The 13,536-nt window shown below is 34.9% G+C and overlaps 1 long non-coding RNA gene across 1 annotated transcript in view; it reads left to right on the forward strand.

Moving 5' to 3' along the window:
- The window catches only part of LOC309870679, an 82,462-nt gene that overhangs the window by 20,798 nt on the left and 48,128 nt on the right, over positions 1-13,536 (forward strand). The window contains exon 2 of the long non-coding RNA XR_014314737.1: positions 12,637-12,810. This is a non-coding gene — a long non-coding RNA (uncharacterized lncRNA). The remainder of the gene's footprint in view (positions 1-12,636; positions 12,811-13,536) is intronic.

Consider the following 13,536-nt stretch of genomic DNA (forward strand, 5'->3'; position numbering starts at 1 on the left):
CCCCCAATATACGAATACTATGAATAAATAAATAGCAGATATAATAGGTGACGTGTACAAGAATGTTCATAATAATACTGCCCATAAGAGCAAATATTTAAAAAGAAAGAGAAACAATGTGAACAGAAAAGGAGATAAATGAACTTTATTATTCACACAATGGAATGTTATACAACATTAAGAACAAATAAGCTATCAATGCACATGACAGTATGGATAAATATTAACAATATATAAAAAATATATCTTAAAATAGTGCATATACTGTCATACCCTTTTTGTAAGGTTAAAAAAAAGGTAAGAAATAAATTTAGGGATCATATATGTACAATAAAAACCTTATACATAGGAATGTAAGGGAAAGATTAACATGGGTTTTGGAGTGATTGTTTGCTTGGATAAGTGGGAGAAGATGGTGGGGTAGGTTATTAAAGGAGTATCATATGGTTAAATAAAGATTTTTGCAAAGTTCTAGGCTTTTGTTTTAAATGGTGACTTCTAATAACCAATTAACTGAATAAATTTAAAAAAAACCTAAGTAACCATTATGAGAGAGGTTTGTGAATGAAGGATTATAGTTGATTTAATTCTGTCACCCGAGATAAATGCACACTAAATAGAAGTGACCCTTTCATTCAATCTAACACTGTCTTGAGCAGAATTTAAGCTAGACTCTAGTACCAATTTTTTTCTAGTGGATTCTAAATGGCTACAGCTAATGGTACCTCAAGTACCTGCCTGATCAGGGTGTTTTTCAATCTACCTAGTGTTGTTTCTTTGGGTTTTTGTTTCCCTATTTCTTCTTTAAAGCTATGGTTTCTTTCATTGCTGTAAAGTGATTGCATTAATGGTATCGGGCTTTCTGAGGCAGTAAATAGAGTCTGATCTCAGGTTACCTTGGTCTTGCAGACACACACTTACCTCTCTATTGCTCACTGTCCTGTTTTTCTCTGCCCTGATGTTTCCTCGTTTATCAGCACAGTTCTCTGACGTAACTCCTCATCCACCTCCCACAATCTGTGAACTCAGGAGTGCTTTTGTTCCAGTTATAATTGTGTCTAAAATAATCTGTCATCAGTTTCAGCCTCATTGAGGATCTTATTCATTGTATTACCAGTTTTGTTACCGACTAGGCTTGTGAATTTTAGGGTTAAACTTTGGTGCTAAACATGGGTTTTTGGGGGATCCAAGCCCTTAATACTTCTACAATGTTTTTCACTTCATTTTCTTCCTACTCCTTCCTGCCAACATGATATAGTGCATTTCTAGCATAGCATTAAACATTTTCTAATTTCATACCAACAAATTATTTAAAGTCTTATTTCACAAGATCTACCAAGATGAAAGCTTTTCCCTAACCAGGTTAAACTCATCAGCTCCAAAACCAAATTATAATTTTATTTCTTTGTTTGGAGTGTTCCTTTTTCTTGAATCCTTTTTACTCTGGGTAGCTGAGTATCTCCATCAATTATTCAAGAAATATTTGTCAGTTTACACCTGTGTTCAGTGCATTAATTCATTCAATGAGATATATATATATATTTTAACATTTATTTTGTTTTAGGCCCAAGAATACAACAGTTAACCAAGCACAGACCTTTTTCTCAAGAAAAATACATCCAAGGAAGAGGGATAATTAAAAAAAAGTTTATAATGTGTTGGATTTTATTAAGTGTTACAGAGAAAAATCTAACATGACAAAAAGGGAAAAAAGGAATAGTGCTGTTTTAGATAGAAAGGTCAAATTTCTTGATAAGGGTAAATTGACAGACATGAATGAAACAGAAGGTGAGCATATACATATACAAGGAGAGGAGTTTCCTGGAAAGAAAAAAAACAACAACAACAAAACAGCTGGAAAGCCCTGAGATAGGAGTGATCTTTGTACTTGAGAATAATAAGGAAGGAAATGAGGAGTGAGAGAAAAGGTTGTTCTTTGGGGAACCAGCTATTGCAGCACAAAGAGGTATGTGGTATGAGAGCTCTTTCCCACTCCACACTACTACCTAGGAAGGACAGGTGGATGTCTGCTCACTAAAAAAGGAAAGGAAGGGAGGGAGGGTGAGAGGAAAGAAAAGAAAAGGAAAGGAAGGGAAGAGAAGGGAAGGGAAAAGAAAGGAGAGAAAGAGAAGGGAAAGGAAGGGAAAGAAAAATAAAAGGAGAAAATAGTAGTTTGTTCTCATATAAAAATGGTAATTCAGATGAACCTGAAATTCTTGAGTCATAATCTTTACCTGCTATGCCTTTTAAAACCTCTTCACATTTTGCATAGCTTCTGGAACTTAGTGCTTTTATGATTTAACCTTTATCCTTTATATTACAGAATTCAACCAGGATATGTATAAATTAATATCAGCTACCACATGAGACTTTTAGCATAGGGAATATTAGTTTCTATTGTTAATTTGATAGTTGTGTCTTCTTTTCACTTCTCTTCAGAAACTTTTATTGTGTTGATATGCGTAACTTCTGCTAGATTCATCTACCACATCACTTTTTAATTTTTTATTGAGGTAAAATACACATAACATAAAATTAGCAATTGTGAAGTGAATAATTCAGTGGCATTTAGTATATTCACAGTATTGCGAAACCATCACCTCTATTTAGTTTCAAAGTATTTTCATCATCCCAAAGAAAGCCTCATACCCATAAGTAGCTATTTCCCACCCCCCATTTCCCTAGTCCCTAGCAACCACCAATCTGTTTTCTTTCTTTGTGGATTTACCTATTCCAAATATTTCATATAAAGGATATCATACAATATGTGATCTTTTGTGCCTGGTTTCTTTCACTTAGCATAATGTTCTTGAAGTTCATCCAAATTGTAACATATATTAGTACTGCATTTCTTTTTATGGCTGAATAATACTTCATTATATGTATATAACATAATATTTTTAAAAGACTTTATTTATTTATTTGACAGGCAGAGATCACAAGTAGGCAGAGAGGCAGGCAGAGAGAGAGAAAGGGAAGCAGGCTCCCCACCAAGCAGGGAGCCCGATGCGGGGTTCGATCCCAGGACTCTGAGATCATGACCTGAGCTGATGGCAGAGGCTTAACCCACTGAGCCACCTAGGCGCCCCTGTAACATAAATTTTTTTATCCACATATATCACTTGATGAACTTTTGGATTGTTTTCATCATTTGATTATTGTGAATAGTGCTTCTATGAACATTCAGATAGAAGTATTTGGAGCGCCTATATTTAATTTTGGGGGGTAGAAACCTAGGAGCTGAATTGCTGAGTCACACGATAATTTTATATTTAACTTTTTGAGAGCTGAAAAAATCTTCCTCAGTGGCTACACCATTTTATATTCCTGTCAACAATGTACAGGTGTTCCAATTTTGCCACATTCTTAGAAATACTTTAATTTCCATTTTAAAAGATCATTAGTATAGCAATCCCATTGAGTATGAGATAATATCTTGTGGTTTTGATTTGCTTTTCCCTAGGGAATAATGATGCTGAGCATCTTTTCATTTATTTATTGGCCATTTGTATATTTTTTTTAGAGAAATGTATATTGAATTCCTTTGCCATTTTAATATTAGCTTGTTTGTTTTTTTCTGGTTGAATTCTAAGTATTATTTTTATATGCTTAATGTTACACCATTATCAGATACAAAATTTGCAATTATTTTCTCCCATTCTATACATATTCTTTTTATTTTCTTGATGGTAACCCTGACATATGAAAGTTTCAATTTCGATGAAGCCTTACTTACCTATTTTTCTTTTGTTACTAGTATTTTTGATATTACATCTAGAAAATTCATTGCCAAATCCAAAGTCATGAAGATTTACTCTGTGTTTTCTTTCAGGAAATTGTAGTTTTTATGTGATCCATTTAGATTTCATATTTTTATATGTTGTGAGGTAAGGATAAGACTTTTTTTTTCTTTTTCTTTTTTTTTTTTTTTTTTTTTTGTAGATGGAGATGCAATTATCCCAGCACTATTTGTTAAGGAGACTGTTCTTTCCCTACTGAATGGTTTTGGTACCTTTGTTGAAAATCAAATGACCATAGTTGTATGATTTTATTTATGGACTCCATTTCCATTCCATTAATCCATATATGTTTATCCTCATACCAATACCAGCCTCTTTTTTTTTTTCTTTTTTTTAATGTGGCTTTTTAGTAAGTCTTTATATTAGGAAGTGGTTTGTTTTTCTTTTTCAATATAATTTTGTCTATTCAGGGGGCCTTGCGATTCCATATGAATCTGAAGATTAGCTTTTCCTTTTCTATAAAAAGGGCTATTGGAATTTTGATAGGAGTTGCATTGAGTCTATTGATTTCTTTGGGGTAGCATTGGCATCTAAACAATATAAAGTCTTCTAATCCATGAATGTGGCTTATCTTTCCATTTATTTAAGATTTGAACTTCTTTCAGCAATATTTTTCAGTTTTAAGTATACATGTATTTTGTCTTCTCAGTTAAATTTACTACTAAGTATTTTTTCTCCTTGAATGCTTTTTGTTTTAGGGAGAGAGAGAGAGAGAGAGCACGTGCATGTGAAGGAGGAGGGGCAGAGGGAGAGAGAATCTCAAGCAGACTCCTCCCTGAGCACAACATGGGGCTCAATTTCATGACCCTGAGATCAGGACCTGAGCTGTAATAAAGAGTCAGATGCTTAACTGCCTAAGCCACCAGGAGCTCCTGAATGCTACTTTAAATGAATTGCTTTTGTAATTTCCTTTTAGGATTGTTTATTGTTAATGTATAGAAACAACTGATATTTGTTGTTTCTTTTTTATTGTTGTTGATTTTGTATACTTTAACTTTGGTGGATTTGTTCATTAGCTCTAAGGGCTTTCTTCTGGATTCTTAGGGATTTTGTGTATATAGAATTGTGTCAGCCTCAAATAGAGAAAGCTTTGCTTCTTTCTTTCCAATTTGCATGCTTTTTAGTTTTCTTACCTAATTGCCTTGGCTAATATTTCTGATAAAATATTGAATAACAGTGGTAAGAAAGTACATCCTTGCCTTGTTCTTGATCTTAGGAGGAAAGTTTTAGTATTTCACCATTGACTGTGATGGTAGCTATGAGTTTTTAATAAAAGCCCCTTGTAATGTTTAAGTTACCATTTATTCACAATTTTCTGAGTGTTTTAATCATAAAAGGACATTAGACTTTGTCAAATGCTTTTTAAGGCAATAGAAATGATTATGTGAATTTTTCCTTTATTCTGTGGTATAGTATGGTATTACACTGATTAATTTGCTTATGTTGAACCACCTTTACATTCCTAGGATAAATCTATATTTATAAATGATTTGGGTCTTTAGATTTTTTTGTTTTTGTTTTGTTTGCTTTCTTCTTATGGAGGAGTCTTTGTTTGGCTTAGGTATCAGGGTACTTCTGGTCTTATGTAATGAGTCAGAAAGTGTTTCCCCTTTGATTTTTTTGGAAAAGGTTTAGAAGGAGGGGTGCCTGGGTGGCCCAGTGGGTTAAGCCTCTGCCTTCAGCTCAGGTCATGATCTCAGGGTCCTGGGATAGAGCCCCGTATCGGGCTCTCTGCTCAGCAGGGAGCCTGTTTCCCTCTCTCTGCTTACTGCTCTGCCTACTTGTGACTTCTCTCTGTGTCAAATAAATAAATTGAAAAAAAAAAAAGAAAGAAAGAAAAGGTTTAGAAGGATTAATATAAATTCCTATTTAAAAGTTTGGAAGAATTCACCAGGAAAGCCATCTGGTCCTGGGCTTTTCTCTGTTGGGAGATTTTGATTACTGTTTTAATCTCCTTACTTGAAATTGGTCTGGTGAGATTTTCTGTTTTGTCTTGGTCATATGGGGTAATTTGTGTGATCCAGGAATTTGTTTATTTCATATAGAGTATCTAATTTGTTGGTATACAATAATTCATAACATTTGCTTATAATCCTTTCTTTATAAAGTCAGTAGAAATGTCTCCACTTTTATGTCTGATTTTATTTATTTGTATCTTCGTTCTTCTGTTTTTAATCTCTATAGCTAAAGATTTTTCAATTTTGTTGATATTTTCAAAGAATCACACTGATTTCATTAATGCTCCTTGATGGTCTCTTATTTCATAATCTTCTTGTCTAATTTTTATTTCCTTCCTGTTCCTAGCTTTGGGTTTAGTTTACTTTTTTCAGTTCTTTAAGTGTAAAGTTAATGATTTGATAACTTTCTTCTTTTTTAGTGTTGGCATTAGAGCTATAAATTTCCATCTGAATAATGCCTTCACTGCATCCCATAATTTTGGTATGTTGTGTTTTTGTTTTCATTTGTTTCAAAGTATTTTAATTCTGCTTGTGATTTTTTTTTTTTTGACCTGTTGGTAGTTTAAAATGTGTTGTTTAATCTACACATATTGGTGAACTTTACAGTTTTCTTTGTTATTGATTTCCAGTTTCACTCCTTTGTGTTCAGAGAAGATACTTTGTATGATTTTAATCTTTTTAACTATAGAGACTCTTTGTTGTTGTTGTTTCATAGTATATGATCTGTCCTGGAGAATGTTTCTGCTGTTCTGAGTTGAATATTGTATAGTCTGTTAGGTCTAGTCAGTTTATAGTGTTGCTCAAGTCCTATATTTCCAATGGATCTTCTGTTTAGATTTCATTATCAAAAGTGGGGTATTGAAGTCTCTATTATTGTAGAATTATCTATCACTTCCCTGAACATTGTCAATGTTTGCTTCTTTTATTTTGGAACTGTTTTGTTTGCTACTTAAATGTTTAAAATTGTTATTTTTTATGAATTTATCCTTTTATCAACATATAGTGCACTCCTTTGTCTCCTTAACATATTAATAATAGTTGTTTTAAATTCCCAATCTAACCTCATTATCCCTATCATATATGAAACTCATTCTGATGCTTGTTCTGTCTCTTCAAACTCTTTAAACACCTCTTAGTGTGCTTCACAAATTTTATTCTTGATGGCGAGATATCATGTACTGGGTAAAGTGAAGTGCAGTAAACAAACATTTAGTAATGTTAGTAATACGAGGTAGTGTTCTTTAGTCCTATGAGTCCTTATTCATTTAGAGAAACTGTGCATGTGTACCATGAACTTCACAAGTGCTTCTCAGTTTTTTTCCCCCTGTAGGTGCGACAGAATAGCTAGAGTAGCTGGATTTGAGCATGCCCTTTCTCCAGTCACAAGTAGGCAGAGCAGTAAGCAGAGAGAGGGAAGTGATATAAAAATATCACTTTTATTTCACTCTGATAAAAGTAAATAGTTTAGGCTCTGGTGAAATACTATCTCTAGAAGGCAGTCTTTTTAAGAAAAGAATACTCAGAAATATTTTTAAATGGCTCCTTCCCTCTCCCTGCTGGAAACCCAAGGGGATTTTTCTCTAATATTCTTTGTGAGAACCTGATTGAGCTCCTAGAGTTAAAGCTCACAGAAGTGTCAGAGTCTCCTTATGACTGGGTCTCCCTGGAATTTTAAACTTAGATTTGTCCCTGTAACCCTCTAACATTTCTTCAATTACAGTTCAGGTTTTTCTACTCCAGTAACTTGTCCTTTCAGAGGTTTCTGCTCAGGGGTTTCTGCTCCAGTAAGTTTTGAAACTTTGTATTCACCTATCTCTCCAATTTTGGAGGCAGTGGTTTGCCCTGTGACTTCACTCCTCTAACAGATCTTAGAAAGATTGTTGATTTTTCAATTTATTCAGATTTTTATTTTTTTAAAGGCAGAGTGACAACTTCTAAGCACCTTATATTCTAGACCTAAAACCAGGAGTCCTCTTTTTTTTTTTAATCATAGTTTTTGACTTAAAGCCTATTTTGGCCAATATTAGTATAATTACCCAGTTTATTCTTGGTTACTATTTTCATGGATTATTATTTTCCATCCTTTCACATGCAACCCATTTTTGTCTTTTTATCTAACATGAGTCTCTTATAGACAGTATATAGTTGGATTATAGTTTTTAAATCCATTCTGCCAATTCTTGCCTTTTGTTTGAAGAGTTTTATTGTATTTACTTTTAGGGCGTTTTTTGATAAGGAAGGACACACTCCTGTCCTTTTGCTATGTATTTTCTTATAGCCTTTTTGTTCCTCCTTCCTTCCATTACTGTATTCTTACGTGTTTAAATGATTTTTTTAGTGTGCCATTTTGATTTACTTCTTATTTTTTTTAAAGATTTCATTTATTTATTTGGCAGAGAGAGATCACAAGGAGGCAGAGAGGCAGGCAGAGAGAGAGAGGGGAGGAAGCAGGCTCCCTGCTAAGCAGAGAACCCAATGCAGGACTCAGTCCCAGGACCCTGAGATCATGACCTGAGCCAAAGGCAGAGGCTTAACCCACTGAGCCCCCAAGCACCCCTGCTTCTCATTTTTAATGTATATTTTTGGATATAGTCATAGAGCAGTATTAGTTGTTATAATTGATTATTTTGGTTATTCAGTATATAGTTAGCACTTATAGTTTAGCTTTATTCACCATATTTATACTGCATGTGACTTTCTAAATATCCCAGTGTACATGAACGCTGTTGAATGTCCTAATTTCCCAAACATTCCAGCCCAGCTCTTCCTCCCAGGCATCAGACACTATTGTTTGCTACAAGTATAAATTTCTTTCCCAAGTAGTTTTGAATTGGGTGTTTGACTTACCGTGTTTTGGAAGACCATCTTCTGCTTTTCTGTCCAGGGTCATTTCTGAAACTTGAGAAGAAAAAACAAAACAAAACAAAACAAAACAACAATATACAGCTGTGTTAGCTCTCCAGGCAGCCCCCTTCAGGCAGACTTTCAGGCAGTTAGAACAAACACAATTTTTTTTTTTTTTTTTAAATAAATAAGGTCTGTTCTCTTCCCTCTGCTCCCTCAGGAAGGGAGGACCAGAGTTCACCCTGGGAGTGCCAGAAGCAGTCATCAGGACAGCCACTAAACCAGGGAGGGAGTAGGGCAAAGGCAAATAAAAATGCTATAAAGTTTCCTTAACATTTTAAGTTGCTTTTTCTAGATTCAGCATTTGCATGGTTACATTAAACCTGTGTGTGATTGTTTCTCCTGAGTTCTGATAAAGTTGATAGTGATTATTTTTTCCATGCTTCTGTGAAAGGGCAAGCCCCTTAGAATTACCTAATTTACCATTTTAGCTGATGTTCATTTTTAACACATCAGTTTTTGTTCTTCGTATTAATCTTTCTCTCTCTTTTTACCTTTTTTCTGATTTCTAAGAGAATTGCTCAAATTAAGTAACAACTTTTTAAAAAATTTTTTATTTTACTTTAAATCTTGTATTTTCTCCTTTCAGTAAGTTTTCATTCAGTGATTATCTATTTCATCTTCAAACTTTCCCACTCTCAGATTTCTCTCTTTTGCTAGATATAATAATGACTCATGGAGTCCACATGAGATCACTCCTTAGTTTTTCCCTAAAGGCTTCTCCTATGTGCCATATATAAGACCAGTCCTCGATTCTGAACAAGGTAGATTTTCCTTACTGTAATTATTCTCATTATAGTTAGTAAAGATTTTTCCAAGAGAGCATTGTTACATTTCTCTTTCAGTCTCCTTTTCTCTTTAGTTTTAAGAACTGGTTTCTTTTCCTGTGTCTTCATAACTTTCTTATTGAAAAATGGAAGATTTTGCATGAATCCAGCACCAAAAGCCAATTGATAATGAGAGTTTATATTTCCTTAGCTATTTTAATGCTACATGCAGTGTCTCTTGATTTTCCTGTTTTAGTTCAGGAATCAGTTTTTCTCTAAGATGCTAAATATAGTTTATGACAATCCTTAAGACTCCACTCTATTACTTTAATCAGTAAGCAATTAAAGACAGAGAGAGAAGAAAAGTGTGTGTGTATATCCTTATCCATCATTATTATTCTATATACCAGCAAAAATTTCTGAACTCAGAAGCATGAAGAATTATGGGAAGAGTAGAGAGAAGAAGCATTTCTAGAAGCATTGCAAGTGCTTGGGTGAATATAGGAAAAGGTAAAAAGAACTTTGATATACCCAAAAGGAAGAAGGTAGTGTTTATAGAAATATGGATATTTTGGAATCACCTGGATCCAAGAGTTATTTGTTACATTGTACTTCCTCCATGTAAAAAAATGAAAATTCCTCTTTAAAAAATAGTTAAATGAAATAATAATTTAAAAGGAATTCCACACAAAAAAGATTTGACATATCATTTTGTAAATTGTTCAAATGTTTCATAATGTTTGGAGACAGGAAATTCTTCCCGAAATTTAAGTATTGTTCTCTCATACTACTCACCCACACGCTCACACACACATTTTAAAAAATATATCACCAAGCATTTATCCTTTCTGCATGCTCTGAATCAGTGGAAGATTTGAATGTTCCTATCAGTAAGTTAAGGGAATTAATGTAAAATCCTGGGGCTATCATGACAATGTGGTAATTGTCCCTGGTGACTTTTAGATTTGTGTCAGAAAGGCACAAGATCAACTAAAATTCCAATTAAAGCAAAGTGTAATAAAGTTCTGTACAAAGGCTGACTTCATTAAATGCCAACATTAAATATGTATTTCTTTTAAGAACTCCATGAAGAGAACTTCTTTTCTTTTTTTTAATTACTGAATAAACAAGGCAGTTTTAAGCATGGAATAGATTTAACTCATTCCAAACCTGAATCCTGGGAAGAATTTCTTACTTTGCTCAGCTATTATAAGTAACAAGTCCCGTTAGCCAAGTTCTAATTTTATTTCTAATTTTATTTCTCAGGCACCTGATTTATTGTTTATAACAATGGTTCCCAACTTCGCTACACATTATTACCACCTGAGGAGATTTTATAAATCCTGATGCCAATTATATCAGAGTATCTATAAGTGGGAGCAAGTCACCTCATACCAATTATATCAGAGTATCTATAAGTGGGAGCAAGTCATCAGAAATAGTTAAAGATTCCCAGGTGAATATAATGTACAGCAAAGTTTGAGAACCGCTGTTTTAGAATTCTCGTACATTTGTGTAGATAGCAATCACCTCACATATTATCATTAGATTTCTCCTTCCTTCTTTCAAAGAGGTCTGATTCAGTGGGTCTGGTGTGGGGCACTCAAGGTGACTTGGATGCAAGTGATCCAAGAACACAGTGTAGAAATACTAGCATGGAACAAAGAGATATTCAGACGTCTACTAGATTTTTCAGCTGTTTCTCATTGTTCACCATCGTGTTAAATGCAGAAATAGCATGGTGTTAAATGCAGAAATGGCGAGTGATGGGAAAAGAAAGTTAAAAGACAATCACTACATTTAATCTTATATGTATAATAAGTACTCAAAAATTATACTGCATTGAACTAGTTGGAGGAAAAGGAGCTTTTAAAAAAATATAGAAAGATTAGGTTTAGTATTATTTAGTTGTACTGTTAGAGAAGATAAAGACAGAGGGGCAGGGTCATTTTATTCTCTGATCTGTGTAGGTCCCCTTTCCTCAGGTACTTTTCTAAATCTGAACTACTTGTCTCACCAAAGAATGGTAAATTGGAGAAAATCCCTTATTAAATGTTGTTAAAAAAATGTTGTTATAATCCAGATAATCTTTGGCTCTGAGGGATGTTGACAATCCAGATGAAGCCAGTGAGAAAAGCAATACTTAATTTGGAGGACAATTAGCATCAAAGGTGTGTGGCAAAGGGAATCTTGTCGAAGCCAAGACAGGTTCTAGGCAATAAAAATCTCCCCCAAAATAGTGATCACTGAAGTGTGATGTGAGGCAGGGTCAGTTGTATCTTTGGAGTAGTCATTCCAGTCATGAATGACATGGTAGAAACAGAAGTTAAGCTCTTATTTTGCTATCAAGACTTAGATAAGGGGCGCCTGGGTGGCTCAGTCATTAAGTGTGTCTCAGCTCAAGTCATGATCCCAGCATCCTGGAATCCAGTCCCATATCGGGCTCCCTGCTCAGTGGGGAACCTGCTTCTCTCTCCAGCTCCCCTCTACTTGTGTTCCCTCTTTCACTATCTCTCTCTGTCATAAATAAATAAAAAATCTTAAAAAAAAAAAAAGACTTAGATAAGGAATTGAAGCTCCAACCAAATAAACTGAAATTCACAGCAGTACTTCTTTCCCAGAAGAAAAGAGTATTAGAGATAGAAGCACACATTAGGAAAGCATGGAGGGGTTGTAAGAAGGTCATGACTTTATGGGGATGCAGATGTCAAAGATTAATTCCAGATATTCCCCAAACAAATGATCTAACAAACAAAACAATTATTTATGACAAGCTTAATTCAAAATACCATTGGGGCCTTTGAGCTAAATCTCTGGATTTAGTTTCAACACCTGTTTCAGGAAAAGTATTGAAAGAAACAAACTCTAAGATTTCCTCCTGCTATGAATAATTCTGCGTATATTCCTCCAAATTCTATTTTTAACAAGAGAAGAGACTCCAAGGGAAATCATTTGTAGGGAAATAATTGAGATAGAAAGAAGTTTATAAATAGAAAATGATGGTTTTGAGCATCTATAGTGATTCTTTATCACTTTGTATTTCGGGAAAGGATGAAGGTGAGGGTTTTATTTAGTTTTGAATGTATAATTCTTCACAAGGTAAATTCAAAATTTATTAAAGGGTCTGACTCCCCACCCCCCTTTTTGGGGAGGTATGACTGCTGCCTTCATGCCTCATCTTCTTTTTCCCTTTTCATATCTTCATAGGACAAGGAGAAAGTTTGCTTCCCTCCTTCCGTGCCTGCGGGAAATTCAAACCTGACAAAATCCCAGCGCATGCACTTGCACTAGCTACTACAAAAACCCAGTCCACTCCCTCTGCCTTGCTCAAGTCGGCTAGAACCTGTTGGTGTCTCCGTGTTCTCTCCAGCAGTTCCTTCTGTAAGTAAAAAAATCTTTTCATAACCTCTTGGTGGGTAGTGTCATCCGACTCAGCATACAAACAAAATTTAGGGTGGGACTATATCTTTTTCTCATGGGATGTCCAAAATTTTGGTGCCGTGAGCAGGATGTCTGTCTAATGACCATTCCAAGCAGGGATCTTTCTTTTGCTTTGGTTTGCTAAGTGGCTCTACTGCTGGCAGATGAGCAGTAATTTTGAACTGCTGCTTGCTAGCTATCATGCTCTTTGATCTGTGTTACTGTCTGCTGGTAGGTTTGTGCTTTGAGCTAGGCTGCTTTGTGCTGCATTGACTGAGTTCTACAGAGCCTCTGCTATCTAGTACTATAGGATTGAAGCTCTCCTTAAAGTGTCCCTGAGTTGTGTGTCTCAACTGTATGATTGTATATGTTGATTCCACCATAAGCAGTGAGAGATGCTAGGCTCAGGAGAATGACTTTCACTCTATGACCCTTAGTTGTATGTCTCAGCCCAGCATTGGCCTCTGTTGGACAGAGGACTCAGGGGAAGGACTCCTATCCTGTACCCTATGCAGACTCACTTACATGGAGGAAAAGTTATTACTATGTAGCATGCTGAAATCTATGCTCCTGAAGGCAGATGTCTCACTAGGACTCTACAAAATGTGTTTGCTGCTTCAGCTGCTGCTGTTGCCTGTGCTTCTAATGCAAAGATAAATCCTGATCCGTAGAGTTCTAGGGAAAAAT

The sequence above is a fragment of the Mustela nivalis genome (genome assembly GCF_964662115.1).
Source record: "Mustela nivalis genome assembly, chromosome: 8".
NCBI classification, from domain to species: domain Eukaryota; kingdom Metazoa; phylum Chordata; class Mammalia; order Carnivora; family Mustelidae; genus Mustela; species Mustela nivalis.